The following is a 27,017-nucleotide window of genomic DNA, read 5'->3' as shown; positions in this document are numbered from 1 at the left end:
CGGCCAATTTTTGTGTCATCAGCAAATTTCCCAATCATGCTTCCCACACTTAAGTCCAAATCGTTAATATATACCACAAACAGCAAGCGACCCAAAACTGAGCACTGTGGAATGCCACTGGAAACAGCTTTCCGTTCACAAAAACATCTGTTGACTATTACCCTTTGTTTCCTGTCCCTGAGCCAATTTTGGATCCATCCTGCCACATTTCCCTGTACCCCATGGGCTTTCATTTTACTGACCAGTGTGCCATGCGGGCCCTGTCAAATGTCTTCCTAAAATCCATGTAGACCACATCCACTGCACTAGCCTCATCAATGCTTCTTATTACTTCCTCAAAAAACTCAATTAAGTTAGTAAGACATGACCTTCCCTTAACAAATCCATGCTGACTATCCCTGATTAATCCGTGCCTTTCTAAGTGGCAGTTTATCTTATCCCTCAGAATAGATTCTAACAATTTACCCACCACCGAGGTCAGACTGACTGGCCTATAAGTATTTGGCCTATCCCTCGCACACTTTTTAAACAATGGTACAATGTTCGCAGACCTCCAATCGTCTGGTACCTCGCCTGTATCTAGTGAGGATTTGAAGATGATTCTCAGTGGATCTGCTATTTCCTCCCTGGCTTCCTTTAACAACCTGGAATACAATCCATCTGACCCTGGCGATTTATCCACTTTCAAGGATTTCATACGCTCTAGTACTTCCTCTCTCATTATGCTTATCATATCTAATATTTCACACTCCTCCTCTTTAACTACAGTGTCTACACCAACCATCTCCTTTGTGAAGACAGAGACAAAAAAACTCATTAAGAATCCTGCCCACATCTTCTGCATCCATGCATAAGTTCCCTTGTACATCTCTGATAGGCCCTACCCTTTCCTTAGTTATCCTCTTGCTCTTAATGTACTGATAAAACTGTGCATGACCTTTGGCATATCCACCAGATGTTCCCTCACCCCTCTCTGCAACTTCAGCATGCCCTGTGCTGTCGACACCAGAGGCTCACTATCAGCCGGGGTCTCAGTATGGGCCTGGCCACCCACAGTCCTCCGATTGTTGGAGGCCTTGGCTGTCTTAGCCTTAGCCAGCTACTCTGGCATGTGTTCAGTGCTCTCACCAGCTAGTGACCCTGATTCTAGTGCTGATTTATTATTCACCGAGGTGAAAGTAACTACACTGGTGGAAGGCACAGAAGAGTCATGGGATGTTGCATCCTCTGAGTGGTCCTCCTCCTCTGTGTCTGAGAGAACAGAAATGTATCTGGGTTAAGCTGGACATATCCCATTATACTAAACATGCCTGATGGGTTCTCCATAACTTATACATTTTTCGATGAATGACAATATTCATTCTCTTGCGCAGGGACTCCAGTCTCCCCATCAGATATTGCGCAAGGCATTACCATCACTGAATCCTCACATCCTGGCTCTCCGCCAGTTCGAAAGCCTCTGCCTCAGCATGGCTTAGAGGACGAATGTCAGGGACCTCACCACCAATTCTGCCTGCCTCCCTCCTGTTATGGGCCCTCTTCTCCTGCAAGAGGAAGGATGGAGAAATTATGAATTGGCATAAGTATCACCATGATTCCAGGATGGTATGTTGCCTCCCTGGTGCAAAGGTCATGGAAATCACCGAGCGGCTACAGGGCATTCTGGCGGGTGAAGGTGCACAGCCAGAGGTCATGGTCCACATGTTCAATTAACATCATCAAGTTTAAAGAAAACAACTAACACTGATTTCAAACAGGCGAAGTCGCCGCAACCCGAAGCACTCGCAGGAAAAAAAGTATCCACTTCAGGTAATCATGCAATGTAACAAAAAAGCTTCTGAACTGTATCAAATTCCGATGTCATTAACAAAAATTAATCTCCATGGAGAACTCAGATTGGAAGTTTAATCTCCCTATTTCCAGATAATTTTAAATCCTTGGGCCAAGTATAGATTAAAGCAAGAGCTCAGTTGATGTTTCTGTACTTACTGCAGTTACTGATATCTTCCTGGGGCTTGTCAGTTTCTCCCAGGCTTGATACATTTCAGAGTGTAAGGGGTTGGGTTAATTTCACTTGGGTGCATTATGTTGGAACTTTTGCTGTTTCTTTCCCCTCCTTCCACCACCAACCTCCCCCCCACTCTCTCACTTCTGATTTCTGTTTGTCCTGATCTCTGTCCACATCCTGCCCGACCCGACCAGAGCCCGAATTTTGTACCCAGAAGAGAGACCCGACCCGACCCGAACTCGACACATGTCATTGGGTTCGGGTCAGGTAGCCATGCTTTAATTGATATCAACAATATCGGAAGAAAGAGGGATGAGGTCCTGCAGGCTGAGTTTAGGGAGTTAGGAATGAGATTAGCAAGCAGGACCTCAAAGGTAGTAATTTCTAGATTACTTCCAAGGTCATTATGAGGTTGTTTCTTGCCTCTTTTCCACATTGCTCAACATATCTGGCCTCCATCGCTGTGTTCTCATCATCCATTGATATTTTCCCCATCTTTCCTTTGTATCCTCATTGTTGGAGGATGATCATCACTCATGCATATCTTCCTCATGTAAGGCCTCCATTCTCTGTAGTGCTAGATCTTATAGAGCACAGCAAACCACCATGATATGAGAGACCCTCAACAGGTATAATGCAGGCTCCACTAGATCGATCAAGGCAGCAAAAACTCATCTTCAGCAGCCCAATGGCCTGTTAGATGGTAGTTTGGGTGGAGCCATGGCAAGTATCAGACTTCTCCATTGCATTGCATAGAAACATAGAAAATAGGAGCAGGAGTAGGCCATTTGAGCCTTTGAGCCTACTCCGCCATTCACTATGATCATGGCTGATCATCCAACTCAGTAACCTGTTCCTGCTTTCCCCCCATATCCTTTGATCCCTTTAAACCCAAGAGCTATATCTAACTCCTTCTTGAAAACATACAATGTTTTGGCCTCAACTGCTTTCTGTTATAGTGAATTCCACAGGCTCACCACTTTCTGGGTGAAGAAATTTTTCCTCATCTCAGTCCTGAAAGGTTTACCCCGTATCCTTAGACTATGACCTCTGGTTTTGGACTCCCCCACCATTGGGAACAACCTTCCTGCATCCACCCTGTCAAGTCCTGTTCAAATTTTACAGGTTTTGATGAGATCCTTGTGAAGGTTCCTTATAGGCATCAGAAGCCATGCGTTCAATGGGTAGCCCTTGTCCCCAAGAATCCACCCCAAACGTGAGTTGGGTTATTGAAAAGCTGAGGCCCTTGCGACTGTCAAAGTAAGGAGGCATCATGGCTGCTTCCCGGGAAGTGGGCACACACCTGCAGGAAATGCATTCGGTTGTCACAGACCAGTTGAACTTTGATTGAATGGAAGCCCTTACTGTTAATGAAGGGAGCCTTGGTGGCCACATGCACGCATTCTATTACACCTTCTACCTGTGGGAATCAAGTTATGGCCCAGAAACCAATGTTCCTCTCAGCCCAACTGTCAGGGTTGGTCTGGTAGCGTACATAGTCACTGGTCCTCTTGAACACATGCCATGAACACGCTTCCATTATTAATACTTTTGAGGACTTGTGTTTAAAAGACTGTAGAAAATACCTGAGGAGATGCTGGACTTTTTTTTTAAACGGATGGCCGATCAGGGGAAAACAGCAGCAACCAGAGCAGTGGCACCGCGGCTGGCACTGTTGTTCAGCAGGGAGTGGCAAAGCACAGAAGAGCAATAGTTATAGGGGACTCTATAGTCAGGGGAACAGATAGGCGCTTCTGTGGACGTGAAAGAGACTCCAGGATGGATGTTGCCTCCCTGGTGCCAGGGTCAAGGATGTCTCTGAATGGACAGGGGGCAGTCTGAAGGGGGAGGGTGAACAGCCAGAGGTTGTGGTACACATCGGTACCAACAACATAGGCAGGAAGAGTGACGAGGTCCTGCAGGGGGAGTTTAGGGAGTTAGGTAGAAAGTTAAAAGGCAGGACCTCTCGGGTTGTAATCTCGGGATTACTCCCTGTGCCACGTGCCAGTGAGGCTAGAAGTAGGAAGATAGTGCAGCTAAACACGTGGCTGAACAGCTGGTGTAGAAGGGACGGTTTCAGATATCTGGATCATTGGGATCTCTTCAGGGACAGATGGGACCTGTACAAGAAGGAAGGGTTGCATCTAAACTGGAGGGGCACAAATATCCTGGCTGCGAAGTTTGCGAGCGTCACTCGGGAGGGTTTAAACTAGTGTGGCAGGGGGGTGGGAACCAGAGCAGTAGGACAGCAAGTGAAATAAATGAGGGGGAACTAGTAAATAAGGCCAGTAAGACTAAGAGGAAGAGCAAGCAGGGAGATGTTGCGGAGCACAGCGGGACTGGTGGTCTGAAGTGCATTTGTTTCAATGCAAGAAGTATAGCAGGTAAGGCAGATGAATTTAGAGCTTGGATTAGTACTTGAAACTATGATGTTGTTGCTATTACAGAGACTTGGTTGAGGGAAGGACAGGATTGGCAGCTAAATGTTCCAGGATTTAGAAGCTTCAGGCGGGATAGAGGGGGATTTAAACGGGGTGGGGGAGTTGCATTACTGGTTAAGGAGAATATCGCAGCTGCACTGCGGGAGGATACCTCGGAGGGGTCATGCAGCGAGGCAATATAGGTGGAGCTCAGGGATAGGAAGGGTGCAGTCACGATATTGGGGGTTTTCTACAGGCCTCCCAACAGCCAGCGGGCGGAAGAGGAGCAGATATGTAGACAGATTTTGGAAAGATGTAAAGGTAACAGGGTTGTAGTGGTGGGTGATTTTAACTTCCCCTATATTGACTGGGACTCACTTAGTACTCGGGGCTTGGATGGGTCAGAATTTGTAAGGAGCATCCAGGAGGGCTTCTTGAAACAATATGTAGATAGTCCAACTAGGGATGGGGCAATACTGGACCTGGTATTGGGGAATGAGCCTGGCCAGGTGGTCGAAGTTTCAGTAGGGGAGCATTTCGGGAACAGTGACCATAATTCCACAAGTTTTAAGGTACTTGTGGATAAGGATAAGAATAGTTCTCGGGTGAAGGTGCTAAATTGGGGTAAGGCTAATTATAACAATATTAGGCAGGAGCTGAAGAATTTAGATTGGGGGCGGCTGTTTGAGGGTAAATCAACATCTGACATGTGGGAGTCTTTCAAACGTCAGTTGATTAGAATCCAGGACCAGCATGTTCCTGTCAGGAAGAAGGATAAGTTTGGCAAGTTTCGGGAACCTTGGATAATGCGGGATATTGTGAGCCGAGTCAAAAAGAAAAAGGAAGCATTTGTAAGGGCCAGAAGGCTAGGAATAGACAAATCCCTTGAGGAATATAAAGACAGTCGGGAGGAACTTAAGCAAGGAGTCAGGAGGGCTATCAGGGGTCATGAAAAGTCATTGGCGAACAGGATTAAGGAAAATCCCAAGGCTTTTTATACGTATATAAAGAGCAAGAGGGTAACTAGGGAAAGGGTTGGTCGACCCAAGGACAGAGAAGGGAATCTATGTGTGGAGCCAGAAGAAATGGGCGAGATACTAAATGAGTACTTTGCATCAGTATTCATCAAAGAGAAGGACTTGGTGGATGATGAGCCGAGGGAAGGGAGTGTAGATAATCTCAGTCATCTCATTATCAAAAAGGAGGAGGTGTTGGGTGTCTTGCAAAGCATTAAGGTAGATAAGTCTCCAGGCCCTGATGGGATCTAACCCAGAATACTGAGGGAGGCAAGGGAAGAAATTGCTGGGGCCTTGACAGAAATCTTTGCATCTTCATTGTCTACAGGTGAGGTCCCAGAGGACTGGAGAATAGCCAATGTTGTTCCTTTGTTTAAAAAGGGTAGCAAGGATAATCCAGGAAATTATAGGCCGGTGAGCCTTACGTCAGTGGTAGGAAAATTATTAGAGAGGATTCTTCGGGACAGGATTTACTCCCATTTGGAAGCAAACAAACTTGTTAGCGAGAGGCAGCATGGTTTTGTGAAGGGGAGGTCGTGTCTCACTAATTTGATTGAGTTTTTTGAGCAAGTGACGAAGATGATTGATGAAGGAAGGGCAGTGGATGTTATCTATATGGACTTCAGTAAAGCCTTTGACAAGGTCCCTCATGGCAGACTGGTACAAAAGGTGAAGTCACACAGGATCAGAGGTGAGCTGGCAAGATGGATACAGAACTGGCTCAGTCATAGAAGACAGAGGGTAGCAGTGGAAGGGTGCTTTTCTGAATGGAGGGATGTGACTAGTGGTGTTCTGCAGAGATCAGTGCTGAGACCTTTGCTGTTTGTAGTATATATAAATGATTTGGAGGAAAATGTAGCTGGTCTGATTAGTAAGTTTGCGGACGACACAAAGATTGGAGGAGTTGCGGATAGTGATGAGGATTGTCAGAGGATACAGCAGGATATAGATCAGTTGGAGACTTGGGCGGAGAAATGGTCGATGGAATTTAAGCCGGACAAATGTAAGGTAATGCATTTTGGAAGGTATAATACAGGTGGGAAGTATACAGTAAATGGCAGAACCCTTGCTAGTATTGACAGGCAGAGAGATCTGGGCGTACAGGTCCAAAGGTCACTGAAACTGGCAACGCAGGTGGATAAGGTAGTCAAGAAGGCATTCGGCATGCTTGCCTTCATCGGTCGGGGCATACAGTCTAAAAATTGGCAAGTCATGCTGCAGTTGTATAGAACTTTAGTCAGGCCACACTTAGAATATTGCGTGCAATTCTGGTCTCCACACTACCAGAAGGATGTGGAGGCTTTGAAGAGGGTACAGAAGGATGTTGCCTGGTCTGGAGGGCATTAGTTATGAGGAGAGGTTGGATAAACTCAGATTGTTTTCACTGGAACGACGGAGGTGGAGGGGCGACATGATAAAGGTTTACAAAGTTATAAGCGGCATGGACAGAGTGGATAGTCAGAAGCTTTTTCCCAGGGTGGAAGAGTCAGTTACTCGGGGACATAGGTTTAAGGTGAGAGGGGCAAAGTTTAGAGGGGATGTGCGAGGCAAGTTCTTTACACAGAGGGTGGCGAGTGCCTGGAACATGCTGCTGGGGGAGGTGGTGGAAGCAGGTACGATAGCGATGTTTAAGAGGCATCTGGACAAATACATGAATCGGATGGGAATAGAGGGATACGGTCCCTGGAGGTGCAGAAGGTTTTAGTTTAGGCAGGCATCAAGATCGGCGCAGGCTTGGAGGGCCGAATGGCCTGTTCCTGTGCTGTACAGTTCTTTGTTCTTTGGGTGGCTGGGAGGATTCTTGGGACTTTGTTTAAAAATACTGACTGGAAGTCACATGTCTTAAGCTAAGTAAACAGCAGGAGCCTTGCTGACTATTTGGAGCTGTTTACAGAGAACTCACATATCTTGATTTATGGCTGATAAGTTTTGATTTTGTTTTTGGAGATTGTTTGGAGGGCAGTTAGTCTGTATCCTGCTGAGAGAGAAGCCACTCAGCTCATCCTTTGCCACCTGTGTTGAAAAATCTTTTGAGAATCCAGTGTGATAACTGACCCCACTGCTGCAGTAATTCTCCCGAAAAGCCTGAAAGACTTCAATTCAACAACTCCTGAATGACCTGCTTCTGAAAAGATCCCAATGACAACCGTATGCATCTCGTGACACTCGTCTACATGTACCCGGAACGCCAGACAGAAGGTCATCTGGAACATTTCATATCTTATCCATTTTTTCTTCAAGAATTAACAAGTATTTGGCCAAAGTATGTTTGATTTTGTGATTTCTGCAGTGAAAGCTTCTTGATTTTTTCTTTAACCGGTGTGTGTGTAATGGGTTATTTAGAAGGCAATGTATTTATTATTTCATATTTCAACCAATGTGTTAATCATTTTGGCATTTGTATTGAATGAGTCTTGTTTTATAATAAGTTAATAATTTTGTTGTTTATTAAATACACCTGGTTGGCGAATTTTTATTCTGAAACTAATATAGATAAAGCATATAATTGGCTATATTGGTTACTGGGAAAAAACTTTAAATATATGTTGTCATCAGTGGAGTAGCGGAACTAGAGAAAAACAGTGCATTCCTTGAATCCTTGTTCACCACTTTCCAATTATAAGGCAAAGAAACCAGCACAAACAGGCATTCTTAGGTTTAAAGAAGAAAAGTTGAAATTTAATAAACTTGAACTCTAATTCAGTTGACGCCTATGGAGATACGACACTCCCAAACTCGCATGCATACGCGATACACACATGCAAATAGAGACAGAAAAGAGCAGAAGAAAAATAAAGTGAAAAGTTAGAGGCAATATCTGAAGAGTTGTTGTTAGGGTTCTTCAAACTTACCGTAGAGTCCTTGATTGTTGGTAGGTCTTGCTTTTTGTTGGGGCCCAGTATTCTTCTTAAACCTTGTTCGCTGTCGGAGACTTTTCTCCCTTGGGGTTCATGTGTCTTTAGTGGGTTCTGGAGTTCCGTGAGAAAGAGGTGGGAGCAGACAGGAGAGGCTGTGGGGAGCCAGCCAGGAGAGGTCTTTTCAATCTAGGAGCAAACAGCTTTCTGCTGACTCCCAGTTCAAAATGTACAATTCAGAAAAAAGCCCAGACTGCCAAGCAGGTTAGTCATGTGACTAACTGGTTTGACCATGTCTGTTTGTGAATTGTATTGAAGCAGGGGATAGCTCCTTTTTCCAAGCACTGCCATTTAATATGCAAAAATGTCTTTCCAACCAGGGGCCTGGCAACCCCTTGTCGCAGGCCTTCTTTTCTTCCCAGCAACAATTTCAAATTTAATGTCCATGTGGTGAAATTAATGTGCCTCATTCTTGGCAGGTGGGGGCTTGCATGACACAGGCTATTGGTCACTTCCTTAATACAGGGGTGGGCTGCGGCCTGGGAGAGCCCACAGATGTTCCTGATGAATCCCTGGCAAGATCCAGATGTGTAGAAGTTTAATGCCATGGTAATCTTTAGGGCCATTGGCATAGGGTGACTCCCAAATCCCAGAGTTCACAAATCGTCCTGCAAAAAGCCGAATAAGTTGGTGATGGCTCTCTGGAGAGCCGTAGTCTGCACCGACAGTGTCATTCAGACATTTGGAGGTCAGTGATGTGCGTCCTGTAGGTGCTCTGGCATACGTGGACCCTCCTTGACATGGCTGCATGCAGCTGCTCTTGGGTCTGCCTCTGTCAGAGGCGCATCAACATGTCAAGAAGATCCAGAAACACAAGGTTCATGGCACATGTCCTGGGGCATTAGGATCACTTCAGATGCAGAGATGACACTGCCTTGGCAACTATTCTTTACTATTTGCTCTGCGGAATGCCTGATGTACCCAGAACTCGAACTTACTGATGGGCTACCATCTTTTCCAGCAGTGTGAGCCCCCACACACAGTAACGCAGCAGATATGACAGCCTCTAATGCCCACCCACAACCAACCTAAAACCAACAGAGGCCCTGTTACACACAACCTCCTTGCAGAGTTCCCGATACACAGAACCACCTTGTCAAACCCCTGATACACACAACTACCCTGCAGAGCCCGCGATAGACTCAACCCCCTTGTAGAGCCCCCAATACACACAGCCCCCATGCAGAGCCTACAACAGCAGAGTGACAATGGCATTGAACCCACCACTTCCCCAATGCCGTAATGGTCAGGATACTTCCCCGTCGCGGCACTGAGGCCTCTCGCCTCGGGGCCATCAGCTTTTAACGGTCGCATAGTTGAATGCACGGCATTCACAAAGTCACAGCACAGCTATTAAGTCAGAGATAATTACATATAAATTCATGTTAAACAGCGCTTCAGCAATTTAAAATAGGCTCCATTCGCGTTATGGTGTCAATTCCACCATGGTACTTCCCCACCTCTGACAAAATCAGGAACATATGTTCCAATGTCAGATTTCAGGGCGGATGGCTCCGCTGCGATTCTCCGTCCCTCCATGCCATCTTAAATGGCCAAACAAAATTCAGCCTGTAATGTTTACACACGTGCCCAAAACCATGACTGCAACTTTGCAATTGTGTTTACAAAGCCTTCTCTAGTGCATCGGTGAATGTTGACCAAGAATGCAAAGCTTGCACTGATGAGGACAGTGTAGGCTTTGTCCCATTGTGATGAGAATAACATTGCAGCTGCTGCAAGCAAGAGAATAAAACTAATTTACAAAAATACAGTTCCCATTTTTGGAGATTTTTGTGTCAACTCATATTGCAATGCTGCTGCAGTATATTTTAGAACATTACAGCGCAGTACAGGCCCTTCGGCCCTCAATGTTGCGCCGACCTGTGAAACCATCTGACCTACACTATTCCATTTTCATCCATATGTCTATCCAATGACCACTTAAATGCCCTTAAAGTTGGCGAGTCTACTACTGCTGCAGGCAGGGCGTTCCACGCCCCTACTACTCTCTGAGTAAAGAAACTACCTCTGACATCTGTCCTGTATCTATCACCCCTCAACTTAAAGCTATGTCCCCTCGTGTTTGCCATCACCATCCGAGGAAAAAGACTCTCACTATCCACCCTATCTAACCCTCTGATTATCTTATATGTCTCTATTAGGTCACCTCTCCTCCTCCTTCTCTCCAATGAAAACAACCTCAAGTCCCTCAGCCTTTCCTCGTAAGACCTTCCCTCCATACCAGGCAACATCCTAGTAAATCTCCTCTGCACCCTTTCCATAGCTTCCACATCCTTCCTATAATGCGGTGATCAGAACTGCACGCAATACTCCAGGTGCGGTCTCACCAGAGTTTTGTATAAATGGGGTAATCGTAATGATGACAAGAACCAGTGGCAGGAGCATGACACATATGGCTCAGCAGGAAAGGAGCTGCTGAACCAACAAGTCTACTCCACACTCATGATACCTGGAACACCACAGGTAGATGCTTTCTACCTGCCTCAGATATGTAATCTAGGAGAGCCAAACAACCAGAAAAACCCAGGAGCAAAAGGAGAAAAAGTAATTTGGAGAATTCCTCTGTGACTAACATAGACGATCAAAACCTGTCCAGGAGATCACATTTGCTCTACATGTTAACTGTAAAGTCACTTATCTTTCATATGCTGCATCTCTGCTCCAGCCAAGAGCTGGTCCAGATCCCCCTTGAAGGCACACACAAGCTGGCAACGCTTTCCAAAGGCTCACTATGCTTTTGGAAAAGAAGAACTGCCAAATATCTGGCCTATTCCTGTTTTTAGGCAAAGGTGAACTCTGATGGTGTCCAGAACTTTAGCTTTCCTGCATCCCAAAATTGATCATCTGAGGCAATAGTAAACTCATGCCTCCTTCCCATTGGTCCATAGTCACCAGGAAATTAAAAAGTGGAGAGTGACATTAGGAGGTTGTGTGCCCCGAGTTGAGTTCCACTCTCACAGTACACCAGAATCAAAAAAAGTTTCCCTTTTTGTGTGCCAGCAATAACAAACAACCTGCCATTATCTAAGGATGACAGAATATTAATGATCTCCTCAAGGTAGTTAAAACCTGCTTTCAAGTCAGTGAAACACATCTACTTGGAAGCTTGTCTATTACTGCACAAGATGAAGCAATAAAAATGCATTACTATTTGGAGTCAGACTTTGGAATCCATCTTGAGTATTTTGTATTGAAGCTTGGAGTTTTCCATTTGCTACAAGAGTACTGATTGCTCAAGATTATATTATTGTTTTCTGCAGCACTTAAAGTACAACTGGCACGAAAGGAACTGAAAAAAGATGGTTTAGGTTAAGATGATAACCCTTTTAGAGAGCTAGCACAGGCACATTGGGCAGAATGGTTTACTTCTGTGCTATATGATTCTCAGATTACATTGCCTCAAAAGAAAACGCCAGTCTAATTTACTTGGTTATATTTACGAACTTCATTCATTTAAACTCAACCACAAAATTATTCTATAATGCCATTATTCTATTCTAGTAACCCAACATTAAAAAAGAGAATTTACTTTTATGCTTAGGTAAAAAAGGAAGAAGTATTGAATTTGATGTAAACAGGCATTGGGAAGGAATTGAACCTGCCCTTTTAGACTGGATGGGAGGCAGGGGGACTTGGGGAGGGCACACAAAACAGTGTGGGATGGAGTTGGCCGACGTGCCCAAAATTGTCCTGCCTCCATGCTGTTTATCAGCGGCAGGCTCCGTGGTGGATGAGAAATCTGCTGGGAGGCCAGTTAAGCCACTTAAATGGCCCATAAAGGGCCATTTAAGGGCATCTTTCCACCTCCATGGGCATTTAGCCAACATCAGAGGGGCCTGCTGCATGGAGACACTGTCAGATGAAACCTGGCGGCCTCCTTGCGAGCTCGGGGGTGGGGACCCTCTTCTGGGGGCAATCCCTGGCACTGATGGCTGTTGTCCTCTTGGGCGGGATCTTATCCCTTAAAGGGATGCTTCCCCAATGGTGGGCATTTAATTGCATGCCCACCGTTGAATTTGGCTGGGACTCCATTCCAGCACATCCAGATATAAAATCCAACCCATTGAAACTGAGATACACTATTATATACTTTTAGTCATTTGGTAGTACAGAACTTGAGTATTGCTGAAAATAGAGACATTTTGTCGAAGCTTTTCATCTTGCACTCATCAGAACAAATCGCAAGAATACCAATGTAAGGGAAGCAACACATTTATACTCTATGAGAAGAGTGTGCAGATTGGTTGGTAAGTAGTCTCTGATTGGTGGAGGTGCTGCCATGGAGAATGCACCAGTTTATGGTGATTGACAGTTAACTGCCAAGCTTTATTTGAAATTTAAACCAAGCAGTTTGACTCTGATTGGTCAAAGCATTGCCCTGAGGAATGAACCAGAGAATGGCTGTCACTTAATTTGTTTGGCTAAAACCGGCGCAATGTGTGTACGTGTTCTTTCTGTCTGCAGAGAACAGGGCCCTGTGTATCAATATATGTAGCTTTCAGTACGCACAAACGCACCACACTGTGAGCCGAACTGAATCTTAAATTGGTTGTCAGTGTAATTCTTAGCACACTGAGGATTATTTAGCAAATGTTGTCCAATCGCGGAGTGACATCTAATGTTGGACACTGCGGTAAAGAATCCACTGAGCGAGCAGTGAATAGGAGCAAATATTAGCAACATACAAGCTGTAGTATAAGGATGCAAAGGGTTAATACCGAAGACAGTGAGAGAGACCCCTCCCATTGTATGAGCGATAATGTAACAGACACATGAGATAGGTTTGAAAAGAAGAAGGTATAGCAGCAGCATAAATGATCCTAGTTTAGGTGGCTTGCGAGAGTGTACATAGTGACTGTATATAATAGATCATTGTCAGTTAACCTTTCCCGGAGCCTAAGACTTTCTCTAGAATGCCCTACAATGCTACCAATACAAATATAACTAAACCCAACACAGACCATATTTTGTTGCTGTTAATCCATCACTGCCAAATGTTAACCCTCATTACTGAACAGACATGACAACGCTTTTGAAATAAGGCACTGGATATCATTAAATCTTTTTGCAATCAGTTGTTATGAATGTGCCAATTCAAATCAATTTTAGGTCAGATAAGTCCAACCTTTTGGATGTTATGCCTAATTCCAAAATGGACAATTGAAACCAGGAGGAAGAGAATAAGGAAATTGTTTTAAAGATATTTTTTACCGGAAGAAAAAAATAGAATGGATAAATTATATATCAAATTTAAAAATTAAGAACCAACAACAGAAGAACACACGAGAAAAAGAGTGGAGGAATAGGAGCTAGACAGAAGTACAGTCTTTTGGGGTAAAATTCCATGGAGTGCTTCCAACTTCTACTATAGCTTTGCAGATGAATTATTTCTGAACTGTAGTCACTGTTGTCATATAAGCAGTGAAGTTAAATGTCTCCTCATGGGGGGAATCCATCCATTGTGCTTTCACCAATTTTATCCCTTTTTTGCTCTATCCACCCTGAAGATGTTGATGATATGGTTCCATGGCTACTGACCAATGTTTGGTGAAGGTGCCTGGCAGGCCGCTCACAAGGTGTCCCCTTTAAGATATCACACATACACGGCCGCGCAGAAAAACTGAAAAGTAGCATGCGTTCAAATGAGCAGGTTGCATACAACAAATCTGCTCTTCAGGTCATGACTTGAAGGATGAAATGTTGACTTGGACACCGGAAGATCCCTCTACTCTTCTTCAAAAGTGTCTTTGACATCTGAACATACAAGCATACAAGTTAAGAGCAGGAGTAGGCCACTCAGCCCTTCGAGCCTGCTCCGCCGTTTAATAAGTTCATGGCTGAACTGATTACTCCACATTTCCACCTACCCCTGATAACCTTCCACTCCCTTGCTGATCAAGAATCTATCTACCTCTGCCTCAAAAATATTCAAGTACTCTGCTTCCACTGCCTTTTGAGGAAGGGAATTCCAAAGACTCATGAACCCCTGAGAGAAAAAATTTCTCCCCAAATCTGTCTTAAATGGGCGACTCCTTATTTTTAAATAGTGATTCCTAGATCTAGTTTCTCCCACAAGGGGAAACATCCTTTCCACATCCACCCTGTCAAGACCCCTCAGGATCTTATATGTTTCAATCAAGTCACCTCTTACTCTTCTGAATTCCAGTGGATACAAGCCTAGCCTGTCCAACCTTTCCTCATAAGACAGCCCGTCCATTCCAGTATTAGTCTAGTAAACCTTCTCTGTACTGCTCTTACATCCTTCCTTAAATAAGGAGACCAATACTGTACACAGTACCCCAGATGTGGTCTCACCAATGCCCCATACAGCTGAAGCATAACCTCCCTACTTTTGCATTCAATTCCCCTCAAGATAAATGATAACATTCTATTAGCTTTCCTAATTACATACTGCGCCTTCATACTAACTTTTTGAGATTCATGCACTAGCAGACCCAGATCCCTCTGCATCTCAGAGCTCTGCAATCTTTTACCATTTAGATAATATGCTTCTTTTTTATTCTTCCTGCCAAAGTGGACAATTTCACACTTTCCCACATTATCCTCCATTTGCCAGATCTTTGCCCACTCACTTAACCTATCTATATACCTTTGAAGCCTCCTTATGTCCTCTTCACAAGTTACTTTCCTACCTATCTTAATGTCATCAGCAAATTTAGCAACCATACCTTCGGTCCCTTCATCTAAGTAATTTATATAAATTGTAAAAAGCACAGATCCCTGTGGTGCACCACTCGTTGCATCTTGCCAACCAGAAAATGACCCATTTATGCCTACTCTCTGTTTCCTATTAGCTAACCAATATTCTATCTATACCAATATGTTACCCCCTACACCATGAGTTTTTATTTTCTGCAATAACCTTTGATGTGGCACCTTATCAAATGCCATCTGGAAACCTCAGTACAATACATCCATCCATTCCCCTTTATCCACAGCACATTTAACTCCTGCGAAGAACTCCAATAAATTGGTTAAACATGATTTCCCTTTCACAACACGATGTTGACTCTGCCTGATTACCATGAATTTTTCTAAATGCCCTGCTGTAATGTCTTTAATAATCACTTCTAACATTTTCCCTAAGACAGATATTAAGCTAACTGGCCTGCAGTTTCCTGCTTTCTGTGTCTCTCCCTTTTTGAGTAAAGGAGTTACATTGGTTATTTTCCAATCTAACGGAACCTTCCCTGAATCTAGGGAATTTTTGAAAATTCAAACTAATGCATCAACTATCTCACTAGCCACTTCTTTTAACACCCAAGAATGAAGTCTATTAAGACCTGCGACGGGTTCCTCCCTCCCTTCCCTTTCCTGACTTAAAGCTAATACTGGGATGTTACTTGTATCCTCAATAGTGAAGACCGATGCAAAATATCTGATCAGTTAGACAGGGCCTTGATATAACCTCATTAAAAGGATGACATCTCCAACAATGCAGTATTCTTGCAGTATTACAATGGATGGACAAATAGAACAAGAGAGATTGTAAATTAGATGGCGATTCAGTTGGAACAAATTCAATTTTTTGTGGTGCTGGCTAAACAAATAGATAAAGAGCACCAATACACCAGAGACCTATAACCTCTTAACATACTGAAAAAACATATGGAGCTGAAATATTTTGAGTAGAGTGCCTTTTCTGAACTATTTTTTTCCTCTGAATTGTTCTGGTACATTCAGGCAATAAAGCATTCTTGCATTAAAGGAACTAATGTCTGAAGGTGCTATAAAAAGCTGAATATTGCTCTTCAGGGTCTAATTTTTCCACTACAGGGGAGAAATCAAGCTGTAATAGAATGTACCCTTAATTGCCAACTTACATAAAATGGGCAAACTGTCCTTGAGATTAGATTTACACGATACATTGAGACTATTGAACAAACACTATTTTGGGATTGCCAACACTTCCCAATATACAATCAAGGTGTTATTAAACAATAATAAAAAGTGCCCAAGGTAAAAGGAGATTTTTGCTGGTCTGAGCATGCTGCTGCAAAGAAACTATTAAAGAGATGGGATTGCTTTTATTATTCCCACATAAACCACATTTTATGATTCTCTGCAAAGCAAAAGAGATCACCAATCTGAGCAGATTGTGTACACATAATAAGTGTGGTCTCCTCCATAGATGTTGGATTTCAATGATGTGGCGGTTTTTCTCCCTCACAAACTATTTGTCAGTTCAAGGTTAAAATTGTAATTTCAGGATAACTATTGCTGATACCTGTAGACTTTGCCTGATTTCAAAATAATACTAGATTCAACAGCTTATTAAAAGGTTGTTCAGTGTGTAGTGGCAGCATCCTCATCTGTTCTGCCTTGTCATTGATGATAGCGTCTGTGAGCGACCAGGTCGCACTCCAGGTGCACCCAGTGTACAGGTGAAGGCATGCATTGCCCTACGATACCATTCACCACCATTCTGGTGTTCACTGCACTCTCTGGGGGATAGGTCAGGCTTTTTCCCAATGAAAGGGATCTGGTGGCCCCTGTGTGCCTGATAATCACTACGGGTTTTCTTGCCCCACTCGAGAGATATGGGGTTATTTTCCCTTCAAATACAAAACCCTGATAACCTTCAGGGGTCCTATTAACTTTTGCTGCACTGGTCATAGTAAGCTTCCTGGGTTGCACTCTTACTGCAGCTAAAGCCACAGCTTGTTCTGTGTTTTGCATCAGGTCCCTGTTATCACTGAGCAGGCGTGCCCTGATTAACCCTACAGGTTTCCCCTTTAGTTTCCAGCAGTCAGATTTTAAATGCCCTGCCTTATTACAATGGAAGCACACAGGTCTCCGGGTCTCTGTCTTGCTCACAGCACCTTCCTTTTTGGCTGGAGGAAGGCCCCCTGTGTCTCCTGCTTTCCTTTCTCTTCCAGGACTGCCTGGGCGGATATCACCTTCCCACCCTTTGTCCTTATCGGATTTATGGGGGTGATTAAGAAAGTTTCGCCCCTGGGAAACTGACTTATAAATTAAAGCAAACTCATCGGCCAGAAGGCGGCTCACTGGGATCTCTAAACCCGCTGCTCATCGACATGGGTTTTTATTGAGTCATAGAGTTATACAGCACAGAAACAGGCCCGTCAGTCCATTGTATCTGTGCTGGCCACCAAGCGCCTAACTACTCTAATCCCATTTTCCAGCACTTGGCCCATAGCCTTAAGAATGGGAGAAAGTTTTTAAATTCCTCAAACAGGATTACTTCTCTGAGAGTTCCATAGCTGAGTTGTATTTTTAAAGCCCTCAGCCACTGGTCAAAAATGAACTGCTTGCTTCTTTCAAGCTCCAGATAAGTTTGATTGGTTTGCTTTTTGAGGGTTCTAAAATTTTGGCAATAGGTTTCAGGTACTAATTTATATGCCCCAAGAATAGCATTTTTGGTCAGTTCATAATTTGATGAACTCTCATCTGGCAACAAGGAATAAACCTCATGGGCTTTTCCAGTTAGTTTGCTTTGCAGTCAAAGAGACCAGGTCTCAGCTGACCATTTTAGCTGCCTTGCCAGTCTCTCAAAAGACACAAAAAACATTTCCACAACTTCCTCATTAAATTTTGGAATTAACTGTGCGAGTTTTAGCAATCTTGTACCCAGCCTTGAATTATGCACCTCCATGTTGGCCATGTTTTCACTCGGGTTACTTTGTCTCCCCTTAGTTAACTCAAACCGCTTCAGCTCTCTTCGGATTCTTTCTGGAATATTCTTTCTCTCCCTCTCTCTTTTTTTCTCCTGTCTTTCTGTTTCTTCACACTCCTTTTGAAAGGCTCTCTCTTACTCCCTCTCCTGCCTCTCTCTTTTTCCTGTCTCTCTCTTTTTCTCCTTCCTCAAATTCAAGTTTCCTTTGTTCCAATTGTATCTTTGTGAACAATACCCATTGGATTCTGTTTCTAATGCTGTTTCTGCTTCTTCATATTCAAGGGAAAAATGGTCGGCCACTATCCTTAGGAGTTCAGACTTCCTAGCCTTGCCACGTACAGTGATCTCACACTGCTCAGCCATTTTTCTCAACTCCTCCATAGACAGTGCTTTTAACTTATCCCAGGTTACTTCACCCTGGCTTGGAAAGCTACTCACTTCAGTTGCAGACATGTTAGTTTTCAATCACACACAACCACAGGTAAACCTGTATTGATTTTTTGCTCTTTTTGATTGGAAACAATTTGGCTTCCCGCTTTCAATTTCACTTGTTCGCCTGTGGGTAAAATTCCGGACACGAGCACCCAAATTTCTGTTACGACCAGGTGAGAAATGTGTCTAAGGGTCTTTTGCTGTCTTTACCTGGTCTAATTGCAACAGGGTTTTATTTAAAAACACACTGTGTTTTGAGCTCCCCCTTTTGTGAATCCTTGTTCACAGTTTTCCAATTATTAGACAAAGAAACCAATTCACACAGATTTTCTGAGGTTTAAAGAAGAAAGATGAAACTTTATTAAAACTTAAACTCAAACTCCAATTCGGTTAATGCCTGCGGATATACGACGCACCCCCGCTAGCATGCACATGCGGCACACACATGCAGACAGGCACAGAAAAGAGGAGAAGGAAAGATAAAATGGAACAGTTTAAGGCAATATCTTGTTACTGTGCTTCGAGCTCACAGTACAGTCCTTTTGTAGGTAATTCATGCTGTTCATTGGGGCCCAGTATTCTTCTTAAACCTTGTTCACGTAGGAAACTTTTCTCTCTTGGGGCTCATAAATCTTCAATGGGTCTTCAATTTCCATGAGAAAGAGATGAGGGCAGACAAACAGGAGAGGAGGTCCTGCTTCAGTTTCAGAAGTTCCATGGCTTTCTGAGTTCAAATCCTCTGTTGGAAGTTCAAATTCAAAAGCTCCAACAGTCAGTCATTCATGTGACCAAAACTGGTCTGACCACTTCTTCTGTATATTGGGGAAGCAACGACTGGGTCCCCATTGTCCCAACACTGTTGGTTTCTCTGCAAATGTCTTGCCAGTCAGTGGCTTGCAATTTTAAGCTTTAATGTTCATGTGGTGAAATCAAGTATGCCTCAGTCTTGGCAGGTGAGGCGTATGCCTGATGTTTCTTTGATCAATCTGTTGCTTGTTGCCTAAATGTGCCCAGTTAGCTAATCTCAGCCATAGAGCAGGCATAAGTTCTGCAATTGACCTCTGTGACTTTGTGACTCCTACTACAAAACATGCATGTATGAATAGTATCTGAGTGTGTTTTCATACTCAAAATCCCTGCTGATACTGATTGCCTTGGATGCACATAAAAAATGCTCACCTAGTGAGGCATCAGCGGGCCATTTTGAGGGGGACTTTCTACTTTCCTCCTCATCTAGTTGCAGAACTACACAAGGCAAAGTTTATTTTCTTGGCACAGCAAATTAAAGCAGAATCAGAATTGTTTGTTTTTTTCTTTGCTCCTTATCCTAGGGGCAAAGTCAATTGTAGCACCTCTACTGCTGATTGAACCTTGAAAATATGACTGGCTTTCTCGTCAAAAGATTTACTTCGTTTGAATGAACTGATGTCACAGGTTTGAAGATGTAGCAGAGAATTGAGGATATGCCAATGTTTTGAAGATTTCCACACTTAAACCAGTCCATTAAGTTACTGGTTTAACTTTGATTTGCTGGTCCAATGTGAATTATGTCCATTCTACCCAGATAAACATCATTCCATGCTTAGCTATAGGACAGCAACCCAGACAGATCTATGGCTCTCACTCACACTCGGCCAGGATTTTTTGGGCATCAAATCTAATTGTTATGTTGCGTCTATTGTGGTGCAATCCGGTATCCTCTTGGGAAGATTGGCATCTCGAGGATTACACTGACAGCGGAAGAAGAAAGTTGTGTTGTATAATGATAATTCAGTAGAAACAGGAGGTGTAGGAGCTGAACCCATGCCAAGACTTATAGAAACACTGGGATTTTTAAAAGAAATGTTGCAAGAAATTTCATTGACCTCTCTATAGTTATCTATTCTTTTGTGATGCTGATAACGATTGTGATGATTAAATACTGTGAACACCAGTGCTATAAAACAATGCATAAAATGTATTTCCAATGGACTTGAAAATATAGTTTACCAGTTACAGTGGAATTCCCATTATAAAATAATATAAACCCTTGACAAATGAAAACAAATCGCACTTGGTCCATCATGTTGATCCATCATTGTTCCACGTTAAATGTTTTCCAAAAATATGATTTGGCGAATAATTGTCAGCACTGCTGATAAGATTAATTACATGCCATGTGTGAAAATTTTCAATCTGGATTTATTTGATTGTCATGTCAATATTAATACTTTGCCTTATGAATATTTTTACCAGCTTCCAAAATTCAAAAGTGCCTCTATCAAATAACATTTGCCAAAATGCTGTTGTAAATTACTAATGCTGAATTTCCCATTACACTACAGAATAACATCAAAACATTTTTAGTAATTTTCTCAAAAACATTGTTAGAAAAGATCTCTTCTCCCCTTGCCGTCTTCCGAAGATTATTGCTTTTGACAGTTTTTGCCATGCACATTATCGCAGAATGTTTTTTTGGGCAGTTATTTCTGAATCTAAGCTTTGTTTTTTTTTTACTTTAATATTCTCATCATGTTGTAATCCAGTTAATTTACAAAATCCACCATAGTAAATTAAAAACTGATATAATATGCATTGCATAGCAAGAGATCACCAAATTAACTCAGGTGATTTATTGTTCTCAGTCCTCTCCCAACCTGTTCCTTCTCCATATCTTTCTACTTATCATCCTGGTTTATTCACCCTTTTAAGAATGACTCCATTGACACTATTGACGTCCCTCAGACTGCGAGCACTTGCTACACACATGCCCCTTCTTATAGGAATGCAATGGCTGAATTGCTACAGTTTGATGTTCTTTGATGGACAATGAGAATCTTTTGTCCTTCAATTCTTGATGTCTCTCAAGTCTAACGAGCAGCTGCCACCTCTGAACTTTGTCCTATTTAAATTTATATGCTTGTCTCACTCTTCCATCTGATCTTAAAAGTACATCCCATCTCCTCTAAGGGTAAAGGAACATAGCAACATCGGAACAGAAGTAAATCATTTCGCCCTTTGAGCCTGTTTCACCATTCAATGATATTATGGCTAATCTACGACCCTAATTCCATATCCCATATGGGCCTTTGCCCCATATCCCTTAATACCTTTGGTTCACAAATATCTGTCAATATCAATTTTAAATTTAACAATTGATCTAGCATCAATTGCTGCTTGTGGAAGAGACTTCCCATTTCCAACTTCTACCACCTTTTGCATGAAGAAGTGTTTCCTAATTTCACTCCGATTAGGTCTAATTTTAACTTTTAGACTATGCCCCAGTCCTGGATTCCACACCCAGCGGAAATTGTTTATCCCTATCTACCCTATCTGTGCCCCTTAATATCTTGAAAACCTTAATCAAATCACCCTCTAACTTCAAGGGAACAAAATCTTAGTTTGCTTAATCTTTGCTTGTAGCTTAACCTTTGGAGTCTGCGTATTATTCTAGTAAATTTATGCTGCACTCCCTCCAAGGCTAATTTATTCTTCCTAAGCTGTGGTGCTCACAGCACTGCCGGTGTGGTCCAACCTGGCATTTGTATAGCTGAAGTATGACTGCTACCCCCTTCTAATCTAGTCCAGCAGATATAAAAGCCTGCATTTCATTAGCCTTTTTACTGCATTCACAGAGCTATATTTCCTGCTTCTTGCTAGATACTCTTTTTCACAAACAATTCATAACTTTCCACAAGTTCCAATTTCATCGGAGACCTCAATACAGTCTCATATCAACAAATCTTATGCCACTACAGTTCCAAAGACATTGAGCAATAATGTAAAAATGTAATACACATCAAGCATAGCATTCAATAATACAACTGATTCTGCAATTAACACAAGAAATGCCCAGTATACCAAATTCCACTGCAGCATAAAAGTTCCGTACAGTGAGAGGATCGCATAAGCAAGTGGAAGCTTTTGAGTGTGGCCGCAAGATATTGCAAATAGGTGACTGCTGTTCAGTGAAGAGAATGCTGATGCCTTCTTTATTGTTTCAAAAATAAGACCTTTATAACAAAGGGGAAAAAAATAACGTCAGTGTTCTATGTTAACTTTACCACCCCTCCCCCTTTTGGAACCTTGGCAGAATGTTTATCTCTATATAAAACTTACTTTTGGTAATAGAACATAGAACATAGAACAGTACAGCACAGTACAGGTCCTTCGGCCCACGATGTTGTGCCAACCCTTTAACCTACTCTAAGATCAAACTACCGACATACCCTTCATTCTACTATCATCCATGTACCTATCCAAGAGTCGCTTAAATGTCCCTAATGTATCCCTAATGCTGAGTGTAATCTTGAATTTTTCACACTTAATTTATCACAGGTATAATGAATTACTTATGGCACAATGACTAAAATATTGATGATACCAATTAGGCAGCTACCTGATTAAAATAAACAAACTGGCCATTTTGTCCAGCTAATAACAATGCCATAAACATGCAATATACACCACATCAGTGATTAGCTGCAATGTGTTTTTGTTGGTAGAACTTGCAGTTTGTCAATAGCTACCTTAAAGTAATAGAAAGAAAAGAGAACGGTGAGGAATCTTGAGAATCTTGACGATGAGGAATTACTCTTTCAAAAGAATTCACCAGCAAATAGAAACAACCAATTGATATTAAGAGACTGACGTCTTTCTGCTAATTCCATCACATAACTGTATATTCATAAATAGCATCAATGCATAAATACTTAAAATTATCCTGTTATAACAATGCATCTGTTGTACCTGTGAAGGCCAAAGGCACTGAATTCTTATGCAATTGGGTTGTTTTAGCCTCTGACGTGATTGGGCTGGATTTTGTAGTCCAGCATGGAAAATGGTGGCCGACCCGTGTGGGACCTGCGTCGCCGTGCCGCGGTGATTCTGCGGCGGGCAGCCACTTTACACATCCACGGTGGCTACCTTCCACAATCACATGGCGGGGGCACCATTGACAATGCTGTTCACAGCATAACCGATGCGGAAGCAGGTGCTGGCGCCATTTTTAAAAATTCAACTTCACAGTTCAGCCCTTCCCCTCCTTCCCCATACACAAAGTGCAGAGTTCACCCCTTCCCACCTCCCCTACCCATCAGAGTCCAGAGTTTTTGCCTTCCCAAGGTCGGGCCCGACAATCCCGGTGCCGGGTTCGAGGACAGCCGCTGCCGCTGTGATTTTTGCCCACCCCCACCCCCACCCCCCACCTCCACCACAGAACCCAACACCAGGCTGGGAACAAAATCCAGTCCATTGTGTGGGAATTCCTTTGTTTTTCTAGGACTTCTTGGTGTCATTCTTGTCAATGGCTTCTTTAATGTCTACGTACATCCTATCATCTCTACTCTGGCATTAGTTCTTGTATCCATGTCTGGATCAAAACAGCGATGAGATCCGAAGCCAAGTCACGGTGGTGGAACCTGAACTAAGCATCGGTAAGTAGGTGTCACTTTGTGGCACTATTGATGATTCCTTCCATCAATTTACCAATGATCAAGGTTAGATTTGCCCTGTTCTTTTGCTGATAAGACACACCTGGGCAACCTTCCATCATGCTGAGTAGATGCCAGTGTTATATAGTCCTGGAAAAACTTGGCTGGAGAGGCAGCTGGCTCTGGTATACATGCCGCCAGATTGTTATCAAGGCCCATAGCCTTCACTGTGTTTGGGGAATTCAGTCACTTCTTAATGTCATGTAGAGTGAATTAAATTAGCTGCAAACTGACATTTATGATGGATGGGAATGTCAGAAGAACGTCAAGTAAGGCAGCCATTTTACACTTTTGGCTAAAGCACATGTACACCTGTGGAATGGGACTAGTGAAGGAAATGTATGCAACAACTTCCTCAGTAACTATAGTCCAGCCTAACCATCACTGATAGATGCTTAGTCTTTGCAATACTTGTAAGTTTGTCATCTCACTAACGGGTATGATGGCTTCTTCAACTTGACAATCTTAGATAAAGATCCAGGGTTCATAGTGCAGGATACCACCAATGCTCAAACGTGTAGCAGAAAATATGAGGGGTGATCAATGTTGGGATTTCTTTCTTGTTGGAACCATTGTGACCCAACCAGAAGATAAGAAAACATGTTTCCATTGATCCTGCATGGATTTAAAAAAGGACTATGAATGGTTGGGGATGAGTAATAATACTCAATGCACTCTACTGGTTCAGATGACATAATTTATGGATCACATCAGAACTCCAAGAGTAAATTATAGCCTTTTACTTACTTTCTACCATGCATACCCGCTTACAATGTATACATTATTTCAATTTATGAAATTAATGTGGGTGAGTTACAGGCTGAGTGGACAGCACGACGATTGAAGCCCAAGAGGTAATTATATCATCATAATGAATAATAGCATTCAGAAGAGGATAGAATGAAAGCATTACTTTACCATCATAAAGCAGGATTGCATGAGAAGAACAAGATATATCAATTTTTTTTTGTAGGCAGATTGCTCATTATATTGCTGATCTGCCTCATCTCAGTTGATGGTAATAGGTCTGTGGTACGACCAGCATACCTCTGAGTATTAGCGAGTCCAGCTCATCCTGATTTCCCCATTGGCTTACCAAGTTAAGGGCACATAGAGGGAAAAAAATTGATTGTTTTTAAAAAGCATTACATTATTGTTATCTCAAGTCATTCATTCCACTATTATCACTGAAGCATGGAAATAGTTATATAATATGGAGAGTCTAAATTCCTAAAGGCAATGATTTATAAGAACAAAAGGCAGTCTGATGGAAGGAAAGGTCATTCGGCCCATTAAGCCCATTCCTTCCAGAGCTTGTCTATTCGTATTTTATCGATATACTTTCCTTAACCCCATCATGAATTGTTGATCCCTACTTCCCATGAATAATGTCATGTACTACTGTTATCATTCTAAAATTCTCCATCCCTTTCCCAACAGTCATTCATACAGCTCCCTTTTAAAAGCTTTGATTAGCCTCAGATCAACTAGCTTCCCTGGAGCTTGTATCCTGAGGCGCCTGTAGTATTGTGCTGTGTTCTTAAGTCATAGAGTCATTTACGGCACAGAAGGAGGCCATTCAGCCCATCGTGGAAACATACGAACTCGGAGCAGGAATAGGCCACTCGGCCCCTCAAGCCTGCTCCGATGGCTGATCTGATTGTAACCTCAACTCCACATTCCCACCTATCCTCAATAACCTTTCACCCCCTTGCTTATCAAGAATCTATCTACCCCTACCTTAAAAATGTTTAAAGACACTACCTTTTGAGGAAGAGAGTTCCAAAGACTCAAGACCATCTGAAAAAAAAAAGTTCTCCTCATTTCTGTCTTAAATGGGCAGCCCCTTATTTTTCAATAGTGAACCCAGTTCTAGAATCTCCCACAAGGGGGAACATCCTTTCCACATACACCCTGTCAAGACACCTCAAGATCTTATATGTTTCAATCAACCCCAAGTCCATGCCAGCTATCCACAGAGCTAGGCAGTCAGTCCCACTCTCTAGCTCGATCCCTGTAGCCCTGCAAGTCTATTTCTCTCATGCGGTCATCAAACTTCCTCTTGAAGTCATTGCGCATCTCCATTTCCACTTGTGGGAGTGAGTTTTCCACCACCCTTGTGGAGCGAGTTCCAGGTCATTACCACCCACTGCATAAAAAAGTACTTCCTCATATTCCCTCTGCAACCTTTGCCCAAAACTTTCAATCTGTGTCCCCTAGTCCTTGCACTATTTGCTAATGGGAACAGTTTTTCCTTGTCTAACATATCTTAAGCCTGTCATAGTCTTGTACACCTCTATTAAATCTCCCCTCAAACTCTTTTGTCCTAAGGAGAACAAACCCAGCTTTTCCAACCTAACCGCTAAACTAAAATCCTCCATCCCTGGAACCATTCTGTTAAATCCCCTCTGCACCCTCTCAAGGACCTGTACATCCTTCCTGAAGTGTGTTTTCTTTAAATGACAACTGCAGGCTTTATATTCGGATTCAACACAAACACTATTTATTTTCTTACTTATTTGCATTGCAAGATTTCAGGCACAGGCCTTTTCCTTGCTGGCATGCATCTACCCTCTGTAAAGCTGTTATATATGTCTTTATTGCTATACTATCTGTAAAGTGTTAGGAACTAATTTGCTAGGAACTAGTCGTTATGTTTAAGTGTTCCAGTAGGGGGCCTCATTCACGGATGCACTGGGGAGTCATGTTATATGTAATACAAGAATCAGGTTCTACAGCACAAGCATGCTGTTGAAATAAACCAGACTGACTCCAGCCTTTTCCAAGATTAAAGTGTGATTATTTCCAACATCTGGGAACCAGAAACAACATAAAGACAAAACATGGTGACAGTGAGTGTCTGTGAGTAAAATTACAACATTTTTGAAAGCATCAGATTAGTGCCAGAGAGAGACAGAGAAACTAAGTGACTCATGCAAAAATTCTCAGAAAAAAATCGATATGTTAGCTGGGACAGGAATGAATGCAGTACTACAGCCCATCATGAATTGGGGAGCTGATGATGTCGTGCAGGCATTTGAGAAGTTTAAACAAAAGTGCACTTTGGCATTCAACA

Source organism: Heterodontus francisci, chromosome 5, assembly GCF_036365525.1.
Source record: "Heterodontus francisci isolate sHetFra1 chromosome 5, sHetFra1.hap1, whole genome shotgun sequence".
Lineage (NCBI taxonomy): Eukaryota > Metazoa > Chordata > Chondrichthyes > Heterodontiformes > Heterodontidae > Heterodontus > Heterodontus francisci.
The sequence above is the reverse complement of the archived record's forward strand: the minus strand, read 5'-3'. Positions refer to the sequence as shown.